We start from the raw sequence: 24,427 nt of genomic DNA on the forward strand, positions 1-24,427 counted from the left end.
GCCCATTCAAACAAAGGAGGGATTAGTGCCTCCCCCATCGCTGGTTTCCAGCCTGAGGCGCTGCAGCCAACATCAATGATCTCCTTTCAGGGAACAAACCTCTGATACACACGTGTACATGCTGAGCAGAAGAATTAATCTGTGCAGTGTGTTCACTGCTTACTTTTCTCCTGGAATACATGATGAATTTTTATGGAGGGTAGAGGAGGAAGGGAAAAACCACATTCAAGCGAAACCCTACATCATTCTCCTCTACAGTGTCATTTCAAAAGCCAGATAAAAGCCCAATGAGGAGGCTGGGGAAAGTGTCCAACGTAGCTGTTCTGAAAACCGCTCTCCATTTCATTCTGGAGCAGGGAAGTTACACCCAGACATCACAAAAGCTTCTCTCCTCACAGAAAATTAACTGGTAAGTGCTTTCTTGTTTTCCTCACACTGACACGTTTGCAGCTGACCTGACGAGGATGCCTGCAGATGATTTATTTACAAAGCTGTATTTGGACTAACTACCAGCTGGCAAAAAACAAAAAGGAAAAGGACTCCTGATAGCTTATGAAACACTCTCTGTGCAAATTCATATTTTTGGTCCTGTCAAAAGTGTTTAGGAAGAGTGTAACTGGGTTTGCAACAGCTGTGATTAAATCTGAAACACTGAGAGAACAGGACTAGGTTGCTGGGGTGGGATGGGGGAATTGGGCAGGTGCAATTGGGAAGGCTCAATGAAGAACTTTCAGTCATTTCATCAGCTTTTACCTAGAAAATTACAGCTCAAAATGCAGTTATGACTCAGAAATGTCTAACATCATTAGTGGAAAGCTCACTGTAGTGAAGTCGAGTAGGAGGAAATGGTGCTCTGAGATGAAAACTGATGGTAGGAAAAAAGTTTTAAATTGAGTTGTAATGTGGCTTGGTTTTCTCCTTTTTGAGATGAATAGCATTCAGTTCTTCAATACCAACATTTCTTTGTTGCTGCTGTGTTTTTGAAATCTCATTATCAATTGCCTGTTAGAGGAATTGGTATCTGGGCTCATCTAATGCAGGACGAATGGCTCATTGAAGGGAGGTATGTGGGAGAAAAGGTTGGGCTAACCCTGGGTGGTCAGATAACAGTGTGCACCAATTGCTCTTTGTCAACAATAATTTATTCTTTTCCCCTAAATGAAAACTAATGAAAACCAAATGAAAATTTGATAATAGAACTTTCACCATCAGTTACTCTTTTAAGTTGGCCATTCTTCCTTCAAACAAACTCATTTGCCCAATCTTCCACCCACTTGTTGCTAAATTAATCCACTAGTATGTTTTGTTTTGTGAAAAAGCCAACAGACATCTCAAATTACCTAGTTCAAGTAATTTCTCTTTTTGTATAATACTCATCATGTTTGCACTTCTTCCAGACACTGAATGATTTTTAAGTTTTTTTTCACAGATACTATTTATGATTTTACCTAAAATTTAAGTTCTTTAGTTTATAAAGAATGTCATACCTTTTCTGTGTTACTTTACTACTAACTGTCATCTCCCTGAGAGACAGTTATTTAACCCAACATTCCCCCTCAAAGGCTACAGCCGTTGACGCTAACTCACAGAAGTAGTTCTGAAATAAGAAAAGTCTTGTATTCAAAGACTTTTTATCTGAATTGTTTACAATTTAAAAAAACTAAAAGCAATCTAAATATCCAGCAGTAGAAAGCTGCTTAAGAGGTGGGTGGGAGGGAGAGGATTATATATATATTTATATTTATATATATATATATAATACATATATAGCTGATTCATGTTGTTATTCAGCAGAAACTAATACAACATTGTAAAGCAATTATACTCCAATCATTAAGAAAATAAAGCTAGTTAAGCTTCTTATATATTATTTCAGTGAAATGTTTAAGTCATTAGGCAATAATAATTTGGAGGAATATGTTGGATCATGGACAAGTGCTCGTAATATAATACTGACAATGACTGTAATTATGTAAAAAGTAAATGGAGATGAAAAAATTGAAGAAAAACACACAAAACTGAAACACACCATAGCTGTGTTAAGCTAATGGTGAACTGATGATTTGTCAGGGAAGAAAAACTTTACCCTCTTGAATTCAGTTTCTGAAAGCTCATGAATTAAACTAATAAATGACAGGTGTCGGACTTCACAGAAAAATGTCACTCAAAGGGATGGCTGGAATTGGGGGCTGGTGCATCATCTTAAGGGCTTCCCTGGTGGCTCAGAGGTTAAAGCGTCTGCCTGGAAGGCGGGAGACCCGGGTTCGATCCCTGGGTCAGGAAGATCCCCTGGAGAAGGAAATGGCAACCCACTCCAGTACTCTTGCCTGGAGAATCCCATGGACGGAGGAGCCTGGTAGGCTACAGTCCATGGGGTCTCAAAGAGTCGGACACGACTAAGCAACTTCACATCATCTTAAAGGGAAGGGAGGAGAAAGAAGGACACTTACAGGAACACAAGTGACTTCTTAAATATCTAAATAAGGAAGGAGGAGGTGGAGAAAGGGCACTTATGGGAAAACAAACGACTTTTGAGAAGCATAAATGGGAGTTTAGGAGAATAGATGGGCAACAGGATAGTTTGCGTGACATTGTTTGGATCTGTTGTGGAGACTTCTCGTCCATGAAGGTTAAGAGTCAACCTTTCCTTGCTGCTCCTGGGGAGGGGGTTTACGACAACTGAGTTCTTTTGGGACCTCACATGCCCACTGTTCAAGATAATTTTTATGCCACAGTGGCACATGCTGGACCCCGTCAGCTGATATATCCTTTCTCTTTCCCCAAACTTTCTCTCTAATAGTCCATTATTTGTATAATTTTAAAATTTTATAATATTGAGAATTCCCATCTATTTTTTTCTTCAGGTCTTTAACCCGAAGATCTGAAAGTTAAACCCTTCAATCTGGTGGAGGCTCTTCTATTCTAATTCATCCAGTTTCTTTGGTGACATTAACTTGAACAAAGGTTTCTGCCTCATGAGATGTCTTTTTAAAAATGTACTGAAGTATAGCTGACTACCAACATTGTGTTTAATTTCTGCAATACAGCATGGTGACTCGGTTATACATACATATATATATCCTTTTTCCTACCTTTTCCACCATGTTTTATCACAGCACATTGAATACAGTCCCCTGTGCTATAGAATAAGACCTTGTGTTTATTCATCCTATGTGTAATAGTTTGCATCTACTAATCCCAAACTCCCAATCCTTCCTCCCCCCACTCCTGCTGATGCTGCTGCTAAGTCCCTTCAGATGTGTCCGACTCTGTGCGACCCCATAGACGGCAGCCCACCAGGCTCCCCCATCCCTGGGATTCCCCAGGCAAGAACACTGGAGTGGGTTGCCATTTCCTTCTCCAATGCATGAAAGTGAAAAGTGAAAGTGAAGTCGCTCAGTCGTGTCCAACTCCTAGCGACCTCATGGACTGCAGCCCACCAGGCTCCTCCGTCCATGGGATTTTCCAGGCGAGAGTACTGGAGTGGGGTGCCACTGCCTTCTCCGTCCCCCACTCCTACTGCCTCACATATCTTCTAATGAAAGTAGTAAAAGCCAAAACCACAATAAAAGCTGATAGTAAAAAAATTTTAAAGATAGAAAAAAAGCAAAACTAGCTAAATGCAGATAAATAACACAACACCCTCTTAAATTAGACAATTTCGAAACATTCCCCAAATCTATGGCTGCATAGCATTGTTAAACTTGCTATTTTGAAATTGTCTGTCACCCCAGACTTTAATCCCAGCTCTGTCTCTAATTTGTTTTGTGACTTGAGGCTGAACAAATTTCCTGGAGCTCAGTTTCCTTTAGTCTTAAATAAACCTGATGGGCTAGGTTCCTTCGAGCCCCCCAGTCTCACCTCTTACCCTTTTTCCAAACTCTGCTTATTAAGTCATTGTTCAATGTGACATATATAATGGGGTCCTTGCACATACAGTGTATACCTAATAAATATTTAGTGAAACAAATTTTTATTCAGATTCTATGTTTTCATATTTTTTGATTCTCATAGTATGTACTGATTATTCCATGATACTCAAAGATGAAAAATGCTCTTCATTGTTAAAGAAAATAGTGTCAGTAAAAAAAAAAGTAAACATGAATCGGGCACAAGCTTTCTGCTAGGAATTATGCAGTCCTTCCTTCAGCCTGGGCTTTCCTGGTAGCTCAGCTGGTAAAGAATCCGCCTACAATGCAAGAGACCCTGGTTCGATTCCTGGGTCAGGAAAATCCTCAGGAGAAGGGATAGGCTACCCATTTCAGTATTCTTGGGGCTTCCCTGGTAGCTCAGCTGGTAAAGAATCCACCTGCAATGCAGGAGACCTGGGTTCAGCCCCTGAGTTGTGAAGATCCCCTGGAGAAGGGAAAGGCTACCCACTCCAGTATTCTGGCCTGGAGAATTCCATGACTGTATAGTCCATGGGGTTGCAAAGAGTCACACATGACTGAGCGACTTTCACTCACTAAGGTATAGTGTTTAAATTGAAGAAGGAAGTAGAGTAGAAAAAGAATTCAGACCCCTCAGTGGTTTAGGAGGACTTTTTTAGAACACCAAAAAAGAGAGACCTTACTGGTATTGCTGGCAAGAATGCAACCACTAGATGACAACATTCAAGAAAGTAATTTATTTAATGAAGTTCAGCATATAAAGAGTTAAATAAAAAGAAGTCATAATCTTCTCTCAGGAATCATGAAGCAGCAGCAGGGGGTGCATCAGGGCTTGGGATAAAGGCAGAGTTAATACTAAAAGGGGAGGGCTTTATGAAGAAGGACTTTTGCATGGACTATGCAACCTGGCAGCTCAGAAAAGAGAGAATCCAAGTCAAGTCTAATAATATGTGCTGGGCTGAATTTTCATTAGGACCTAAGGGCATGAAATATAATTTGTATGTGAAATTAGATCATTAGATCTAGTAGAAAGTGCTTATAGATATGACATCCTTAATTTTCATAAACTTTCTCTTTGGCAGTTAATGATAAACCTCTATTTCAGTGGAAAACATATCGTAATGGTGCATTCCGCTTATTGTGTAACTGAAGAGTTGACGTGGATTTTTTTTAATGAGGTTGTACCATTTAAAAGTGCTGTTATTTGTCCTTGATGATTTTTGACTAATAAAATGGAAATGTCATATGCTTCAACATGAAATATGGATTATTAATTTAGTAAAATAGATATATCTATATTATTTATTTTATTGCATAAATATTTGTTTGATTTGTATGTTTTATTTATACACATTATATAGTTAGCTATGTCTAACACTAAAACTGTACTCAACATGCTATAGTTTTGAGGATGGAGAAAGCACTTCCTCCTTCATTCACTAAATTTTATTGAGTACCTACTATGTTTCCTGCACTCTCTGTTATGTATTTGATATGCACAAATGAGTAACGCTTTATCTTTATCACCTTGCCCTTGAGACTTTCAACATTTAGCAAGGGAGATAAACACACAAACAGGTGGTTACTATAGAGAGCATGTGTACAAGGATTAAGAAGGAAGTCCCTGAAGTCAGACCCAGAAGTCTTGTCTGGGCTTCACCACTTTTGTTAATTGCCCAACCTCCCTTAGCCTCATAGAGATAATTATAGTACCTCACAGGGTTGTTGTGAGAATGAAATGTGAAAATGCAGTTGCTTAGTGTTGTAGTACACATAACAAGTACTCAGGAGATGTTACCGTATTACTGTGATGTGTTAAATGGTGTCGTATAATTAGGTGTCTGTAATGTCCTATGCTTCGTTTGCTTCCTTTTGAATATAGTTAGGTAAACTGTTCTTAATAATAAGCCATACATTATTGGATGTAATTTGCTCCTGTTAATGGTTTAGAGAAAAATCTCATCATCTTTCCCTGTAAGTGGGACTTGTTTTCATTCAAAAATCCTGATGTAATTAACAGATTTAAAACATCTCTAAGGAGTGAGATTCATCATTCTTTTAACACCATAAATAAGAAAGAGGACCTGAGAACAAGAACTAATGGATTTGATGGTAATTAAGAGCTGAAATTTCCTTCTCAAACTCACCTTTGCCTTTCAGACAAATATAAATATTAGTTGTTGCCAAGATGCCCATGACCGTGAATGCCTTTTCTCAAAACCCACCAAATATGGGACTTACCTCGGCGGTCCAGTGGTTAAGAATCCACCTCGCAATGCATGGGTGTGGGTTCCATTCCTGATTGGGAAACTAAGCTTCTACATGCCGCAGGGCAACTAAACCAGTGTGGCACAACTACTGAGCCCACATACTGCAACAAAAGATCCCAAGTGATACAAATAAGACCCGATGCAGCCAAGTAAATAAATATTTTTTTTAAGCCCCACTGAATAGTTTTACTACCAGCCAATAAATATTTGTGCATGTGCGCTCAGTTATGTTTGACACTTTGTATCCCTCCAGGTTCCTCTGTCCATGGAATTTTTCAGGCAAGAATACTGGGCTGGGTTGCCGTTTTCCTACTCCAGGGGATCTTCCTGATCCAGGGATCCAACCCGTGTCTCTTGTGTGTACTGGATCGGCAGGCAGATTCTTTACCACTGGTGCCACCTGGGGAGCAAAAGGAGTATGTAGGAAGTGTCTGGGAGTATGGAGGGAAGCAAAGCAACACTCTGGTGGAGCAGAGAGATTCATCAAACATTCAAATATATAAAAATTCTAAAGGAAGAGTGTAGAGCAGGGACCTTGATTTAGGTTGGGGGATAGACTTGTGGAGATCAGGAAAGAAATCACTTAGGAAAGTAAATGTCTAAAAACATAGCTTACCCTTTAGAAGAACTGATGATTTTCTCCTCAATTCCAAACCACCAGCAAGTTCAGGAAATGAGTTTAGTCAAATCAGTTGTTTGGTTAATTTATGGGAAATGCTAAGTCTATAGAAATTGTTTATTGTATTAGATAATGTATAGATAATACTAAATGTGACTCTTCTTTTGATTGTCATTCTGCCCCATATGGGCTTTCATTTCATTAACTATTCAAAATAAGACCATTCACCTCTAGGGTAATTCCATCATTATCAACACACTCAGACATAAAATGTATATTTAATTCAGTTTTTTACATTTAACAACCAAGAAGATGGAAAACTTTGAAGATAGTAAAATGACTAAATTCTTCCTTGTTTGGGAGAGGTGCCTTGCTCTGGGATGGTATAAGGAGGCATTTCTCCTTGGTTTGCTTTTTGATTTCTAAGAGATTGAATAGGGAAGGAGGAACTTCAGAACATGCCTAACACGGTTTATCTCTTGGGAGGGATCATAATATACCAAACAGTATTTTTAAGTGTATTTTCATATCTCTTTACAAATGTATTCTATCCCCCAGAACGTAGGAGCAGGTGGAGGAAATGATTGTGAAGAGTCTCTCTTCATTTTAACTTTCTATTAGATTATTTATAAGAATATTCACACTCATTTATTTCAGTCTTAATTAAACAAAAGCTTGATTTGTTAAAAACTAGGTCTATTTTCAAACCTTGTCAAATGAAATTTGTACTGAGTACACTTCAATAATTTTCTAAAAAAGACAACTTCTTCATTTTTACACTTTTCTCAAGCAGTCAGTAAATAACTCATTCATCAAACTGAAGAGAGTGCCCAAACAGGATTTCTTTGGAAAAGCTCATTCTTTTGTGTTTTTTTTTTGTGGGGCTTTTTTAAATTTTTGCTTAGTCAGACAATTAATGTATTTCCTAACCAGTTGGATCACAGCAAGTCACAGAGATTTCAGCAAGAAGCCCAGTTTACTTCATTCCCATCTTTATCACAAGAAATGAACTTGATCTACATAAATCATTTGACATAAAATAAATAAACTCCTTTAAATAGAATATTATCACAGGATCAAAATGTTCCCCTTTGGAAAGGAAGGAATGAGTGTAATGTAGCTTTACTGTCCCAGCAGGAAACCATTATTTTGTTGCTCCCGTGGTATCTTTCACCTGATGTTTTCTTTCAGGATGAAGCACAAATCCAGAATGTTATCTAAACTAATTACAAATAATAACATCAAATGAGCTCTCTGATTAGAACCAGTGATCATTAAACTAGCTGGAAGCCCAAGAATTTGCTCCCTTTCAATAAAACCATATGTTAGTTATGTGAATTATATCATAGTACACCCTAATAAAAAAGCATTAATAAAGTAAGATATAAAAATGATATTGCATATTTCCTGAGCTCTTACTATGATCCAGGCACTGTGCTAGGCACTCTTGTGTAATTCTTACAACCCTAGAGTGGTTTGCTGATGGTGTTCCTCCCCAGATCACAGATGAAGAAACTAAAATTTAGTTCAGTTCAGTGGTTCAGTCATGTCTGACTCTTTGTGGCCCCCTTGGACTGTAGCACACCAGCCTTCCCTGTCCATTACCAATTCCCAGAACTTGCTCAAATTCATGTCCATCGAGTCAGTGATACCATCCAACCGTCTCATTCTTCTGTCATCCCCTCTCCTGCCTTCAAACTTTCCCAGCATCAGGGTCTTTTCCTATGAGCCAGTTCTTCTCATAAGGTGGCCATAGTATTGCAGCTTCAGCTTCAGCATCAGTCCTTCCAATAAATACTCAGGACTGATTTCCTTTAAGATTGACTGGTTTGATCTCCCTGTAGTCCAAGGGACTCTCAAGAGTCTTCTCCAACACCACAGTTTGAAAGCATCAGTTCTTCTGTGCTTAGTTTTCTTTATGGCCCAACTCTCACATCCATACATGACCACTAGAAAAATCATAGCTTTGACTAGACGGACCTTTGTTGGGAAAGTAATGTCTCTGATTTTTAATATGCTGTCTAGGTTGGTCATAGCTTTTCTTCCAAGGAGCAAGCATCTTTTAAGTTCATGGCTGCAGTCACCATCAGCAGTGATTTTGAAGCACCCCCCAAAATAAAGTCTGTCACTGTTTCCATTGTTTCCCCATCTATTTGCCATGAAGTGATGGGTCAGGGTGCCATGATCTTCGTTTTTCGAATGTTGAGTTGTAAGCCAGCTTTTTCACTCTCTTTCACTTTCATCAAGAGGCTCTTTAGTTCCTCTTCACTTTCTGCCATAAGGGTGGTATCATCTGCTTATCTGAGGTTATTGATATTTCTTCTGGCAGTCTTGATTCCAGCTTGTGCTTCATCCAACCTGGCATTTCACATGATGTACTCTGTGTATAAGTTAGATAAGCAGGGTGACAGTATATAGCCTTGACCTACTCCTTTCCCGATTTGGAACCAGTCTGTTGTTCCACGTCTGGCTCTAACTGTTGCTTCTTGGCCTGCATACAGATATCTCAGGGGGGCCGGTCAGGTGGTCTGGTATTCCCATCTCTTTAATAATTTTCCACAGTTTGTTGTGATCCTCACAATCAAAGGCTTTAGCATAGTCAATGAAGCAGAAGTAGATGTTTGTAATAAAAAAAAATATGATACCTGTGACCACTGTTATTGATTTGCTGATGTAGAGGAGGAAAAAAGAAAAACATCTTTCTTCCTCTTCTTCTAGATTCTCAGCTGGAGCACCTATAAAAAATACAGGTTAATAGGAGGAAAGCATTCAGATTTTTAAATATAAGTTTCACATGACATACGAGCCTTCATAAGGAAATGAAGACCTAAGGAAATAGTTAGGTTTGAGTGCTTTTATGCATACTAGGTTTGATGAAAAGCGAAGAGTCATCGAGAAATGTGATAGGACAAAATGAATGTGAACTGAGAGTGGTAAATTGGGGGAAACGTAGCAAGGCTGTTTATTCAGATTCCACTCAGTATCCTTCCTTCTTTGGAGATAAAGATGTTCCTTTCCTTAGGGCATAAGGATAGCACTTTTCACTTGAGAATCTCATGTCCTGTGACTCAGGGGAGGGTCAGAAATCCTTCTTGCACCTGATGTTTCTCATACTCCTTCAGCTTAGACTATTGCATATGCCAAGGTGCCATTATTTGGGGCTAGCAGTAGAACCTCATCAGCATCTATGCTGGATTGAGGGGGGAAATGTGAAGTAGTACCTACAAATAACAAAATAGAAGTACACTATTAACAGAGAGAGGACTGGAGACCGAAGTATAGACGGCTATGTATCCGACACTGAGCTTCACTCCATTGCCAAGTTTTTCTCCTCACAACTTCCTGATACAATAGATATTATTATTATATTAACCCTATTTTTACAGATGGAGAAATTGCTGCTTATAGCTTTTTTTTTTTTTTTTACTTTATTTCACTTTACGATAGATGGAACGATAACCCTGTATGCTTAGAGCTTTTGACTGACTTTCCAAGGCCACACAGGTGAGAGACAGAAAGATAGCAGTGGGTGGTAGCGAGAATCCAGATCTTAGTTCTCTGCGCAGGAATTAGACCTGGGTTGAAAATCAGGAATCCCAGCCACTAGTTCACCAGGGGCTAGAGGCCTGAAACAAAATTCCCCTGGCCCTTGCCCCCATTGAACAGTGCATTTGTCAAGGAGGCAAAAACTGTAGAAACAGGTACAAAGTTTATTTTTAGAAATACAGTACACCAAGTGGGAGAGGACACAGAGAAATAGTTTGTTTCATTAAGACAGAAGCAAGACAGAGATACACACCAGGAGAGAAAGGGTATGAGCATTATGGCTGATGAGGGGAGTGTGGTAAAGAGGTGGTTAAATCATTTAGGTAGGGCAGTTCTGGGTCTTTGTTTGCCTTTGGCCAATTATCTGTCTTCTCCCACCCCCTATCTGTCCTAGGACCCTCCCCAACATGCATGTGCAACTTTTTCCCAACATGGATTCCAGCCCAGGGGCCTATGGAGGGACCTTGGCATCACCTATGCTGGGGCGGTGCCACCTCCTTTTTGACCCCTAAGGAGACTTTCTACACATGTGCAGTGACTCCCTTGGCCCAAGAATGGGAAATACGTGACCTCTTGATCTGTTATTCCAACAGGGTTTAGCCTCTCTCTGTCCCTGCCATAACCATTATCTTAAAGTGTCCATAGGAGGCAAACTCCAGCTGTTATTTGCATTCCAAGATGGAAGTAAATATCTAGCCCAGAGCCCACTGGCCTCCTTGCTCAGAACTGTAAAATGTAGGCTAGCTGTAAATGCCTAGCCTGGAGCCCATCTATTTCCTGCCTCCAAAGTGGCATTGCAATTAGAAGCCAAGGTCTGCCTGACTCCAGGGCTGTCATTCCTACCCATCATAAAATGTGGCCCAGAAAGGATTCTGATTGTTTCTGGATTACATCAAAGCACATGGTGAGGAGGGACTGGTAGGGAAGAAGGTAGTTTACCCAGGGTAACAAGACAGAAAGAAGACAGGCAGGGAAGACTGGAGAAGGGGGTGTAGGAGTAAAAGTCAACTCTACATAAACACCCTCATGGGTTTAGTTATCTCAGGGAATAGCTAGGGCTGGGCAGGTCTCTCTGCTGATCTCATAGAACGGAAATTTCTTGGGTGGCCTCTGGGACTTCTCTTCATCCTGCTTTGGTGAGGCAAATGGTGTATCCTCAGGATGAGGAAGGCATCCTGTGTTCTCCAGCTGCAGCGCTGACCAGGCAAAGTGCCATGGCTAGCCAATTATTTTGAAGTTTGGAGGTGGCTAGAACATTGGCTTGATTCCCCTTCTCTGAGTAGTGGCTGAAGGGATTAAGAGGCCTCAGTCTGACTGCAAAAAAAGAGAAAGCAAGAGAGATAAAATGAAAGCTGTACATATTTGAATGCTGTCTTAATGTCCTGGCTGTGTAAAACAATTGTACTAAGCTTCCAACAGTCATATCAAGGGCCTGGTTTTAACATACCATTCTTAAAGAGAGCAGATACGAATGAAGAGCGAAGGGAAAAGAGTCTGAGATCCCTAAATTTAGGAAGAATTTGCTTCAGCAGTACAACCTTGTGGTGGTATCCAGATTTTCTCTCCTTTAGCCCTTCCCTGCTTGCCTGGTATTGGACTTCAACCAAGCCCTTGACCCCACCTCACCCCTTCCTCTAAATGTGTCCCCCTGTCCTAAGGTTTAGTGGTATCATTACCCTAGGAGTAGAAGGTAAATTTAGATTTTGGAAATTCATGGCCAGAAAGAAACTTTATAGACACTTTTAAAAACACCTTACCACATCCCTACCTCCCTCTTCCTACTTCTGTTTGTCCTCCCAAGGTTAGACTAATACTGTTGGAATAAAGACCTATTAAAAGACCTGATTTGGAAAAAAAAAACAAAAAACAGGTAAATCATGACTCACATATAAATATAAAGTTAACCTGTTTCAAAGGCTTTTACTTAAATGATACAATCAGTTAAATGGGTTAAAAGGAGAATTCAAATTCTCACACATGTATAGTATAGACCATCAGGACTGTTGAAATGGATTTATAAACAGTTGCAAAACTGGTCAATATTTATAGGACAATAATCAATTGCATCTCGCTAGACACAATTCATTTGTATTTCTCTGGAGGAGATTATTTGCATTATGCAAATTTGTCTGTAACTTTCATGATTGTAAAATACACAAAAGACAATGACAAGCAGAGAAAACCTGAAATAAAGCCCCACCATAAATCATATTTTTCAGGATGTCTATATATCATAAATCGTGTCTGACAGTGTACCTCTGTGTTAAGACCACTTGTACTTACTGATTTTATCTCCAATGTTCCACCTCAGTGTGTCCAGAACTTGAGGATTATGGTCCTTTTTGAGCAGTATAATAAGATATCACTTTGAAAACACTTTAGGTAATTTGCTGATCTTATTTAAAAGGATAATTTTAGGTTGTTGGTTTTAGTCACTAAGTTGTGTCCAACTCTTGCAACCCCATGGACTATAGCCCACCAGGCTCCTCTGTCCATGGGATTCTCCAGGCAAAAATACTGGAGTGGGCTGCCATTTTTAGGTTACTCCATGTAAAATAACTAATTACAAATTTAAACAAATTATTTTGGATAAAAGTTGCCTAGGGAGCAAGCAGCTTTTTAGATTTGAAAATGAGAAGGTGGGTGCTGGACGGGAAGCTAAAGGTGAAAAATTGAAGTCTCTTAGTGATGCTTCGCTTGACGTTCTCTGTTTCTAAACTGGAAGTAGAAATAGTAAGGCTAGAAGAGCAGAATATAAAGCGTGCCCAGAAACAACCACAGTGTACGCCTCTGGGGGACACTTCAGCCCTGTTAGCCACCAGCACTATCAGCCCCAGTGGTCTGCAAGGAAGTCATCATCATGACAAAGCGTTTGTTTCACGGTTAACACTTGCACCCAGGCCCAGGTGGGGAAATATCCAAATAGGACAAAATGGATCCCCCCATCCACCCACCCCCTCCCCGGCTACTGTGCCCTTTTTCCACATCTGTTTAGTTTCCTGTTGGTTCTTGCTTCAGTCCTGATTTCTGCATTCTGATTCCTGACTGTTCAGTCCCCTGCAGCGTTATTCATTTCTGGTTTCGTTCAGTATTGACCATTTGTTAATAAATAAACTACAAGTTTGATGTGTTGGCTTCATGTAGCTTCCTGATTTCATTCCTCCACATGTAGTGGAGCATTGGTTTTCCTAGTTTCAAGTCAGCTCGAAATTGTGCGGTGGTGGGTCCTCTCCTCCTAAGCCCTTAGTTGCCATTGTCCTTTTTTCCTCAAGGTCACCCTGTACCTGAGCGCCATAACAGGTTTGCATTCAAAAGGCTCTCTGCTGCCCCCTCCAGGAACCCAGAAGCATTACCTCAAACTGCTTCTCAACTCAGCTCCACCCAGATTAACTACTTGGCAGTTGAAATGATCACAGAATTCCGATTCTCTCAATTTACAGTAAGAAAGAAAAAGTAACCAAAAACAGTAAAACGAAGTTCTTTTTTGGCCATAATGATAGGAGCTGATGTGTAATAGGTAGAATTATTCATCTATACCGAAATTCCCAGGTGGCGCTAGTGGTGAAGAACCCGCCTGCCAAACCAGGAGACATGAGAGATACGGGTTCAATCCCTGGGTCGGGAAAATCCCCTGGAGAAGGGAATGGCAACCTAATCCAGTATTCTTGCCTGGTGGATCCCATGGGCAGAGCAGCCAAGGATCAACCACAGGCCCTGGGCAGTGAGAGCACAGAGTCCTAACCACTGGCCCTTCCCTGCCCCATTTGCTTTTACTATATGTATGTGTATATGTTGTTTCTCTGAATTGCTTGAGAGAAAGTTGCATACATTACGTCCCCTTTCCCCTATATTTTTCAGTGCCTATTTCTTAAGAACAAGGACATTCTCCTAACCACTGTATATTTACCAATTACAGTAAATTTAAAATTGATGCTGTATTTTTGGCACAATGGTAAAGAATCCACCTGCTAATGCAGGAGGTGTCAGAGATGCAGGTTCGATCCCTGGGTTGGGAAGATCCCCTGGAGAAAGAAATGGCAACCTGCTCCAGTATTCTTGCCTGGAAAATTCCATGGACAGAGGAGTCTGGTGGTCTGTAGTTCAGGGGGTAGCAAAGAGTCGGACTCGACTGGGTGACTGAGCATACACACACACATAGTTGATTTATAATGTGTTAGTTTCTGGTATACAGCACAGTGATTCAGTTATACATATATATGCATTCTTTTTAATATATTTTCCATTATGGTTTATCACAGGATATTGAATATAGTTCTCTGTGCTATACAGTAGGACCTTGTTGTTTATCCATTCTATGTGTAATAGTTTTGATGCAATCCTTTTTAAAATCTAATCTATAGTCCATATTCTAGCTTTGTCAATTGATCTAGCAATGTTCTTTCTGGCTTTTTATTTTCCTCCAGTACAAGATACATGGCAGTATCACATGTCTCATTAAAACTGTCATGTTTCTCTAATCTGTTTTAATACAGAACATTTACACAGCCTTTTTTGACTTTGATGACTCTGACATTTTTTAATGAAAACAGAACTTTAAAAAAAAAAGTTCTTTATTTGAAGTTTGTCTGATACCCATCTTGCGTTGCAGATTCAGTTCTCCTAGAAGAAAATTTTAATGGTCTTCTTCTAGTTTAAGACAGAGTTTAATGGTCAGATGTTTACTAGGTTATGCCCTTAGAATCAACATCTACATGTGGAATGGGAGGTGAGGGGGTGGGCATGGGGGACAACACAACCAGGCAGAGGGAGAGATTAAGCTGTAAGGTAGAACTGACAACCATATTTGACTCTTGATGGACCTCTGAAACTAAAACGGACTCATCAGAATTACCCTTCACTGGTCCAAGGTGACCAGGCCTTCCTACTTCCATCTTAATCATTGTTGGCAGTTGGCTACTCTAGAAGGGTAGGACCTTGGGCCAAGGGCCTCTATGTAGTAGTAGAAGTCTCTGAAGGGCTGTAATTTATAGACGGAGGCACTCTCTTGACAGCTCTTCCAGGAGTGAGGACAACAAGGTTGTCCTTATAGAGGGATCTGGAGAATGCGTTTCCATTCACCACATTTCACGATTAAAATCAGATTTTTTCACTTCTATCTGGATGACTGCTATGTATATGTATACATATATATGTATATTTTCTTTTTTATTGGAATGGGCTGTGATCCATAGTGTCACAAAGAATCAGACGCAACTGAAGTGACTTAGCACGCATGCATGCTCATAGTAGGTTTATAAGGTTGAGTTACAATAATTTCTGCTATACAGCAAAATGACCCAGTTATATATACAATTTTTAACATTCTTTTCCATTATGGTTTATCCTAGCACTTTTCTGAATCTTTTGAAAGTTAGATTGTAGACTTCAGCCCTAAAAACTTCAGCATTTACCTAGAATAAAGAAGATTGTCGTACAAAACAATATCATTAACATACCTAAGAAAATGAATAAAATATCTTAATGATATTCAATTCATATTAAAATTCCCCCTATTATTCTCAAAATATCTTTTATAGCTTTTTAAAATCAGTATCTAATCAATCATATTAAATCGCTAATCATATTAAACTCCCTTTTCTCTTTTTAACTAGAATAATCACTCTTTTTCCATGACAAAAGCCATTCTAAGGAGATGGGGTCTGATGTCTTGAAGAACCTTCCTATTTTTGAGTGCTTTTTTTTTTTTTTCAAATTTAAAAGTCATAAGACTTAATGTTGCAAGAACTGAGGATATTGCTTTTTCTTAGATGATTTTAAGTATTAATACAGATGAAATAATTTTTAAAGATGTGAACTATCTTTGTTGGTGAAGGACAGGTAAGCCTGGCATGCTGCAGTCCAGTTCAGTTCAGTTGCTCAGTCAGGTCCAATTCTCTGTGACTCCATGGACTGTAATACGCCAGGCTTCTCTGTCCATCACCAACTCCCGGAGCTTGCTCAAACTCATGTCCATCAAATCAGTGATGCCATCCAACCATCTCTTCCTCTGCCGTCCCCTTCTCCTCAGTCTTTCCCAGCATCAGGGTCTTTCCTAATGAGTCAGTTCTTCCCATCAGATGACCAAAGTGTTGGAGCTTCCCCTTCAGCATCAGTCCTTCCAGTGAATATTCAGGTCCGATTTCCCCTAGGATGGACTGGTTGGATCTCCTTGTTGTCCAAGGGACTCTCAAGAGTCTTCTACAACACCCTAGTTCAAAAGCATCAGTTCCTCAGCACTCAGCTTTCTTTATAGTCCAACTCTCATGTCCTTACACGACTACTGGAAAAACCATAGCTTTGACTAGACAGACCTTTGTTGGGAAAGTAATGTCTCTGATTTTTAATATGCTGTCTAGGTTGGTCACAGCTTTTCTTCCTAGGAGCATCTTTTAATTTCGTGGCTGCAGTCACCATCAGCAGTGATTTTGGAGCCCCCCAAAATAAAGTCTCTCACTGTTTCCATTGTTTCCCCATCTATTTGCCATGAAGTGATGGGACCACATTCCACGATCTTAGTTTTTTTTTAATGTTGAGTGAGTTCTAAGCCAGGTTTTTCACTTTCCTCTTTCACTTTCATCAAGAGGCTCTTTATTTCTTCTTTGCTTTCTGCCATAAGGGTGGTGTCATCTCCATATCTGAGGTTACTGATATTCCTCCTGACAATCTTGATTCCAGCTTGTGCTTCATCCAGCCTGGCATTTCGCATGGTGTACTCTGCATATAAGTTAAATAAGCAGGGTGACAATATACATCGTTGACATACTCCTTTCATTTCATGGGGTCATAAACAGTCAGACACGACTGAGTGACTGAGCAACAACAATCTTTTTTAGAATCGTAATTGAAGGCCTACTTTTATATCCATTATTAATTAAAGGGAGTCAAAGAGAAATAAAGAGATAAAATGGTTTTTATACCATTTTTACAAAATTTAGTCAATATTTGTGCACAAGTGTGTTTGTATGTGAAAACATAACTAGATTCTATTTAACTTTCACATCTTCTCTAACAAAAAGTAAAGCAAAATAAAAAGCCACTTAGTATTTCTATAATTTTTTAAAACAGGAAATGAAAGACTCATTATCTCACCCTATCATATTATGTTGTTTCATAATCATATTACTAAAGATTTTTAGTCCTTTCAACTTAGCACTCATTATGAACAGCTCTTATCTTCTTAAAATATTATGATTCATTCATTATAACAGATTAAGAAAGGTATGAGATGCAAGAATGTTTTCAGATTATTTCCAAACAGGTTTTTTTTTTACCTAATGTCCTTCAATTGAGCTAGTTATGAATTTTCTGATGGAAAATAAGTTTATTTCTGCTGGGTGTTTGTCAGAATACTTGCAAAATTTGTTGGTGCCACCATCTTTTCAGCTAACAAGAATACTTTTCTGTCTCTTCCCTCTTTTCTCCTTTCTTCTATTTTTAACAGAAAGAATTTACCATTAAACCTGTATATTTACCCAAACTAAGATATATCCCATAAAAACTAAAAGAAGTGGGCAACCTAAATATAAAACTAAATATTTAATGTTATGAATAGGATAAAATACAATAGACAGCAGGTCAATTTTGCCTATTTTGAGCTAATCTATTTTGGTTCAGCGCCATTCTTTCAGTGCCGATTATGTTTAGGTTCCTGTACTGGACTGTACAGTCCCTGTACTGTGTGAGTCACAAATTTCATTAATTCATTTATTTATTCATTCATTTTTATAGTGTCTAGAACTAAAGCAAGTTTAGGAAAGAGAAGGAAATTGTGGGGAAAATATATGTTTTTCCATAGAGATTTATTAAGCAGTTATTCCTCTTCTTTGATTTCATAAGCTGAATTTTTAAAAGAACACCATGCTGTTTCAGTCAAATGGTTTCCAGACACACAAAATATGCCAATCCCAACTCCCTATGAGCAAAATTAGTGACATGAGCAAAATTAGTGGAGTAAGGATCTCAGAAAATTCTTTTTCACAGAAGCTGCAATAAACTGGCAAATGGTCAGAATCAAATTTTTCAGAACTCTGGAAATTACCCAAAGACTTGCAACAATCTGGGGAGTGTTTGTCAGAGAGAAAGAGGAGGAAGAGAAAGGAGAGGAGGAAAAACAGCTCAATCTCAGTGAAAGAAATGAGTTTTCTGTCTTAAAAAAAAATTTTTTTTTTTAAATTTTTTGGCCACACCACTCAGCAGGTAAGATCCTAGTTCCCTAATCAGGGATCAAAACCATCCTCCCTGCATTTGAAGCATGGTTTCTTATCTTCTGGACCACTAGGCAAGTCCCTCTATGACATTTTTAACTTTCCCTAGTCCCATCTCATACTCTCCTGCTTTATGATATTCTTAAAACCCAACAGCCTGCTGGTGAAGGGTGAAGAACAGCAGCCTTAGAGCCAAGGGAAGGGACAGAAAGGGGCTGAAGCTCTTTCAAAGCTTCATCCCCAGAGAATTATGGTATGGCCTGTCTGTTGCATAGGAATTTTCCCTGGAAAATTCCACTTGCTGGGTGATTTATTTGACTTAACTCAGCTCATTCAGCGTGAAAATTTTTTTCCCCATAAGCATTTTTCAAAAAAAGTACAGGCAGTTACTTAACTTTGCAGCTGCCTGAGGTGATGGATACCAGTTGGGTGAAAACATTAGACTAACCAAAAAATTAAAAACTGGGAATGAGACATACAGAGGGTCTTTTTGAAGCTTCTGAATCAAGAAGGCCACACACATGTATGGATTGTGCTCATGCCCACGGCTCTGTGCATTGCCAAGACCGACTTGAAAAGGCTCTAAGCTCTCACCTCTCGATGACCTTAAGATTCTGTGTAAGGGAGGTGAAGGCTAAGGCAGAGCTGAAAAATGCACCCCCCTCCCAACACGCACATAGAGCCCCTCACCAAAAGCTGGGATACTTGTTGGTTCTAGGCATTTAAGGAAATTCCCAGGTCCTGAAACTCTGAGTTGATACATATTAGATCTTCTCCATTCCTCATTTTTAGCCTCTCTTTCATATCTTGCATATCATCATCTTTCTATGCTACATTTTGGATAACTTCTTCAGATGTGTCTTCTAGTTTACATTCTCCCTTCAACTGGGTATAAACTACAACTTTATGTATCCACTAAATTAAATTTCAAGGTTAACTTTGTAATTTCTAAAAGTACTACTTTATTTATTTATTTATTGGCCATGTCGTGTGGGTTCTCAGCTCCCCAACCAAGGTTGGAACCCATGCCTTCGCATTGGGAGCTCCGAGTCTTAACCACAGGACCACCAGGGACGTCCCTCTATTTGATTCTTTGTAAAACTTTCTCTTCCAAAACTCAATATTCTGCCTAAAATTCGAGTGGTTATTGGTGCTTCTGTCCTTTGTATTCAGTGTTTTAAATTGTTCTGCTAAATTTCTCTTCTCTAGTGTATAAGCTGGAAAGACTAGAGTAGATTATCTCTATTATCTTATCTCACTTCAAGGACTATGATTCTATGGTGTTTAGCCACCCTGACTCCAACCACTTTCAAAGAAATTAAAGAATTGAAACTCATCTGTAAGGGAAGAGAACTCTCATTCCACAAAATATAATGGAAAAAGAATAAAAGTAACAGAAATGACAACCAGATATTTGGGGGTGAACCTAGATAGCATATTGAAAAGCAGAGACATTACTTTGCCAACAAAGGTCCATCTAGTCAAGGCTATGGTTTTTCCAGTGGTCATGTATGGATGTGAGAGTTGGACTGTGAAGAAGGCTGAGCGCTGAAGAATTGATGCTTTTGAACTGTGGTGTTGGAGAAGACTCTTGAGAGTCCTTTGGACTGCAAGGAGATCCAACCAGTCCATTCTGAAGATCAGCCCTGGGATTTCTTTGGAAGGAATGATGCTAAAGCTGAAATTCTGGTACTTTGGCCACCTCATGTGAAGAGTTGACTCATTGGAAAAGACTGATGGTGTGAGGGATTGGGGGCAGGAGGAGAAGGGGACGACAGAGGATGAGATGGCTGGATGGCATCACTGATTTGATGGACATGAGTCTGAGTGAACTCCGGGAGATGGTGATGGACAGGGAGGCCTGGTGTGCTGCGATTCATGGGGTTGCAAAGAGTCGGACACGACTGAGCGACTGAACTGAGCTGAACTGATGGGATATAAGAAGATTGTTTCCCTTCATTGCACATCACATATGAAAGAACTGTTCTAGTCTTTTCTCTCTACCCTCCATGCTACCCTATCCATCTTAAACACTTAGCAGAAAAAATTAATTAAAAAAAAATAAAACATATAGAGACAGCACCGCATATATACATTGATGGATAGAAGACCATGGCTGAGCCACAGAATCAGCTGTACATCCTGATCCCTAGCCAGGAGAGCCATCAAACTGTACCAAGTACTCTAAGGTTTTGGTTACTCTAATGTAGAGTAACCAAAACCTGGAGTTTCAGGGTTGGCAGAACTTTAGACATTAAGTCCAGTCACGTTTGATGTCAGAAAAACCTTCAGCTTATTGTTGTCTCATTAAACATCTCTTAAGAATGAGATCTGCACCATCATCTGACAAAGCTTTGTACTTGACCGAAAGCTCCATGGCTTCATTTCATTACTATTCAGCACTGTTTCACCGGGGCCTTGAACAGATAGGAGATATTCAGAAAATACCTATTAAATGAACAAATGCCACTTTTAACAGCCATTTATAATCTTAAAAAGTTTTGCTTTATATTGAGCTAAAATGTCTCTTTCCCTCATAGTCTTAGCTTTACCCTCTGGCCAGATAAAATATTTCCCGCATCTGCATGAAAAAAATGTTACCCTGCTCTTTCTTTTCCAGAATAAATAGCTAGAACCAGGTCATCCAAAACTCCTCCCATGATGTCATTTTAAGCTTTCCCTTCATCCTGTTCCCTCTCTTCTGGACATGTTCCAGTGTATCCTTCTTCATAAATTGAATTTCCAGGAAAGAACACAGTACCTCCAGGTGCATTCTGACAACTCAAGCAGAGTTGGACAAATACTCCCTCAATTCTATCCAAACAGCCAAGGGCAAATTCACTCCTCCTTCTGTTTTTCTAAACTGCCGAATCCCTTTCTTAACTTTCATTAAGCTCGTGGTCAAGGAGAAAGCATGTGTTAGGCAGAAATTTAGCATGTTCAGAGGTCAGAAGAGGTTACCCAAAGGCACTGATCTCAGTACACCTGGTGAATGGTGCCCATCCCATGGAAATGCAGGTGAAGGGGGCTGAGGGGAAACCTCCCTGCTCATGGATGGTGTAAAGGCATGGAATAAACCATTAGTTCATAGGTATGTATCTCTTTAATGTAGGCTTACCAAATCCATTTTAGGGAAATAATTCAGTCCTGTGACTGCTGTCTGAGCACATCACAGCTGGGAAAACCTGTCTGAGAAGATGATTTGCTTTGTGCTGTAACTGGCATAAAGTTCAGTGCAGGTATTGCTTAACAAGCGCGTTCTGAAGTGAAAGAAGATAGGTAAATTCTAAAGGACATTCTAGACACTGCCTTTCAGCCCCATTTTCCAGGTCAGTATGGTGGAATTAGACTTTTTTAAAAGCAGTAGAATAACAATTCTGAATATCTCTCTAGAACCTTCAAAACTTTATGTTGAATGAAAGCAAAACTAAAGTGTTTTAGACTCAAGGTATCTACGGTTAGTATTATATGACTGTTCTTAAGTGTCATTGAAGTGGAGCTTAGAAATGCCAGGGTTTTTTCTTTTAATAAATAGTCACATGAGTTATTAAAGATAGTTTCAGGGAATCAGACTTTAGACTTGAAGTAGTTTATCTGACTTTGTCTTGTTAGAGAATATCTGTGATTTGCAGAAAAGAGAGGAACTTGTTCTAAAACTAGAATTTTTAAAAAGAGATTTTATTGCATCAAGGACATCAAGTGGTTTGCTCCTGAGTTTCATCCGAGTTCCTTGTCAGGAAATATACTGCCTACGTTTTGTTCATTTAATAAATATATTGTATAGGTGCCCAGATATTTTCTGACTGCTCCCTTGTGCTTGAGTACTTGGAGAAGAAGTACTTGGCTTTTGAATTATCCAAAGTACAGACTGTCTCCAACTTACAATGATTCAACTTAACGATTTTTTCACTTTACAATTGTGTGAAAGTGATACACATTCAGTAGAAATTCTACTTCCAATTTTTTAAAGATTTTTTTTAATGTTTATTTTTATTTTTTTATTTGGGTCTGCCAGGTCTCAGTTGCAGCATGCGGGATCTTCAATCTTTGCTGTGGCATGTGGGGTCCTTTAGTTGGAGCATAGAAGCTCTTAGTTGCAGCATATGGGATCCAGTTCCCCAACCAGGAGCCCTGTGCTGAACTATGTCTTAGCCACTGGACCACCAGAGAAGTCCCTGTACTTTGAATTTTGATCTTTTCCCAGTTAGCAGTGTATAGTGTATGATATACTTCTATACTCTGTTGTGATGTTGGGCAGCGGCAGCAGCCTCTCCCAGGCAGCCAAGTGATCTCAGGGTAAACAACCACTCCGTGCCCAGACAACCATCTGTTTTTCACTTTCAGCATAGTATTCAGTATACTACATGAGCTCTTCAACACTTTATTATAAAATAGGCTTTGTGTTAGATGATTTTGCCCAGCTGTAGGCTAAGTGTTCTGAGCATGTTTTTAAGGTCAGCTGGCTAAGCTGTAATTTTCCTAAGGTTACATGTATTAAATGCATTTTTGACTTATAATATTTTCAAGTTATGATGGGTTTCCCTGATGGCTCAGACAATAAGAAATCTGCCTGCAGTGTTGGAGACCCAGGTTCAATCCCTGGTTAGGAAAGATCCGCTGGAGAAAGGAATGACTGCCCACTCCAGTATTCTTGCCTGGAGAATTCCATGGGCAGAAGAGCCTGGTGGGCTACAGCCCATGGGGTTGCAAAGAGTTGGACAGGACTGAATGACTAACACTTTCACTTTTTCACCAGGATATAAACCTGATCAAGGAAGATCTGTACTGAGATCATATATGCCTACATATACCAGATATATGCCTATGTCTTTCTCATGAACCACCATACTAATGACCTTGAGAAGGTCAATTTATTTTCCTGAAGTACCAGAGGCAAGGTGTTTCTGAGGCAAGGTGACTAATACTAAATATAAAAGAAACAAATTAAATATATTAAAATTATTTACTGAATATTTTTACTGTGTTCAGAACCAGTTTGCAAAATAACATAGTTGAGGTCTCAAAAGTGGTTCTTGGGACTTCCCTGGTGGTCCAATGGCTAAGACTCCATGCTTCCAATACAGTGAGCCCAGGTTTGACCCCTGGTCAGGCAACTAGATTCCACATGCTGCAACAAAGAGTTCAAATGCCAGACTAAAGATCCCACATGCTTCAGCTAAGACTCAGGGCAGCCAAATAAATAAAATACATATATATGTATTTTTTTAAAGTGGTTCTTGCCTCGATTTTCTACCACTGGTCAGAGAGTAAGTAAATGTTAAAAATGGCCATACTTTAAAATGAGCTAAGAATAAGGAAAATAGCTCTCAAAATAAAATCATATGTTTTATCAGTATCTTCCTACCTCCCTTGTCTTTCCCCTCTTGCCTTCCTCCCTCCCTCCCTTCCTTCCTTCTGTCATTTGTCAAGGAAAAAAGAGGAGGAAATAAACAGGAATATGGGCTATGTGAATAAATACTGTCTCTCCCTACTTTCCAATTATGCAAACTTAAATACTGTATGGAGATCTAGTTAGGAAGGGGGAGTCTCATGTTTTCTGCAGTTCTATGACAATTTCAGGCATGGCTGTGTGTTTATAAACTTTTCTTGCAGATGTTACATTTTATGAACTGTGACTCACCAAGGGTGGTACTGGTGTCTAGATGGAAAGAAATCTCTGAGGGATGAAGGATTACACAAGTCTGGTTCACTCAGAACCCAAGATATTTGAATAGAATATTTCCTGGGGGGAAAAAAAAGCAACAAGATTTTGCCACACTTAAATGAATTCAAATCCATTTTTTTTTTTAATAGAATGAGGGAGGGACAGCATTCTCGTCTGGGGAGGTTTTGTTTTCATTTGCAAAGTGTTTTTAATTTGTGTAGGCTTTATGTTTT

General features: G+C 39.4%; 1 protein-coding gene across 3 annotated transcripts in view; it reads left to right on the top strand.

Annotated features, from left to right (window-relative positions):
- The window catches only part of GPR1 (G protein-coupled receptor 1), a 43,678-nt gene continuing 19,504 nt past the window's right edge, over positions 254 to 24,427 (top strand). For 2 of the 3 annotated variants that reach the window (XM_013971294.2, XM_018060446.1), the window contains exon 1: positions 21,732 to 21,858. The gene's annotated coding sequence lies outside the window, so the exon portion shown is untranslated. Of the gene's footprint in view, positions 410 to 21,731; positions 21,859 to 24,427 lie in introns of those variants that run through there. The other variant, XM_018060451.1, reaches the window with a different exon arrangement.

Source organism: Capra hircus, chromosome 2, assembly GCF_001704415.2.
Source record: "Capra hircus breed San Clemente chromosome 2, ASM170441v1, whole genome shotgun sequence".
In the NCBI taxonomy this organism is placed as follows: Eukaryota; Metazoa; Chordata; class Mammalia; order Artiodactyla; family Bovidae; genus Capra; species Capra hircus.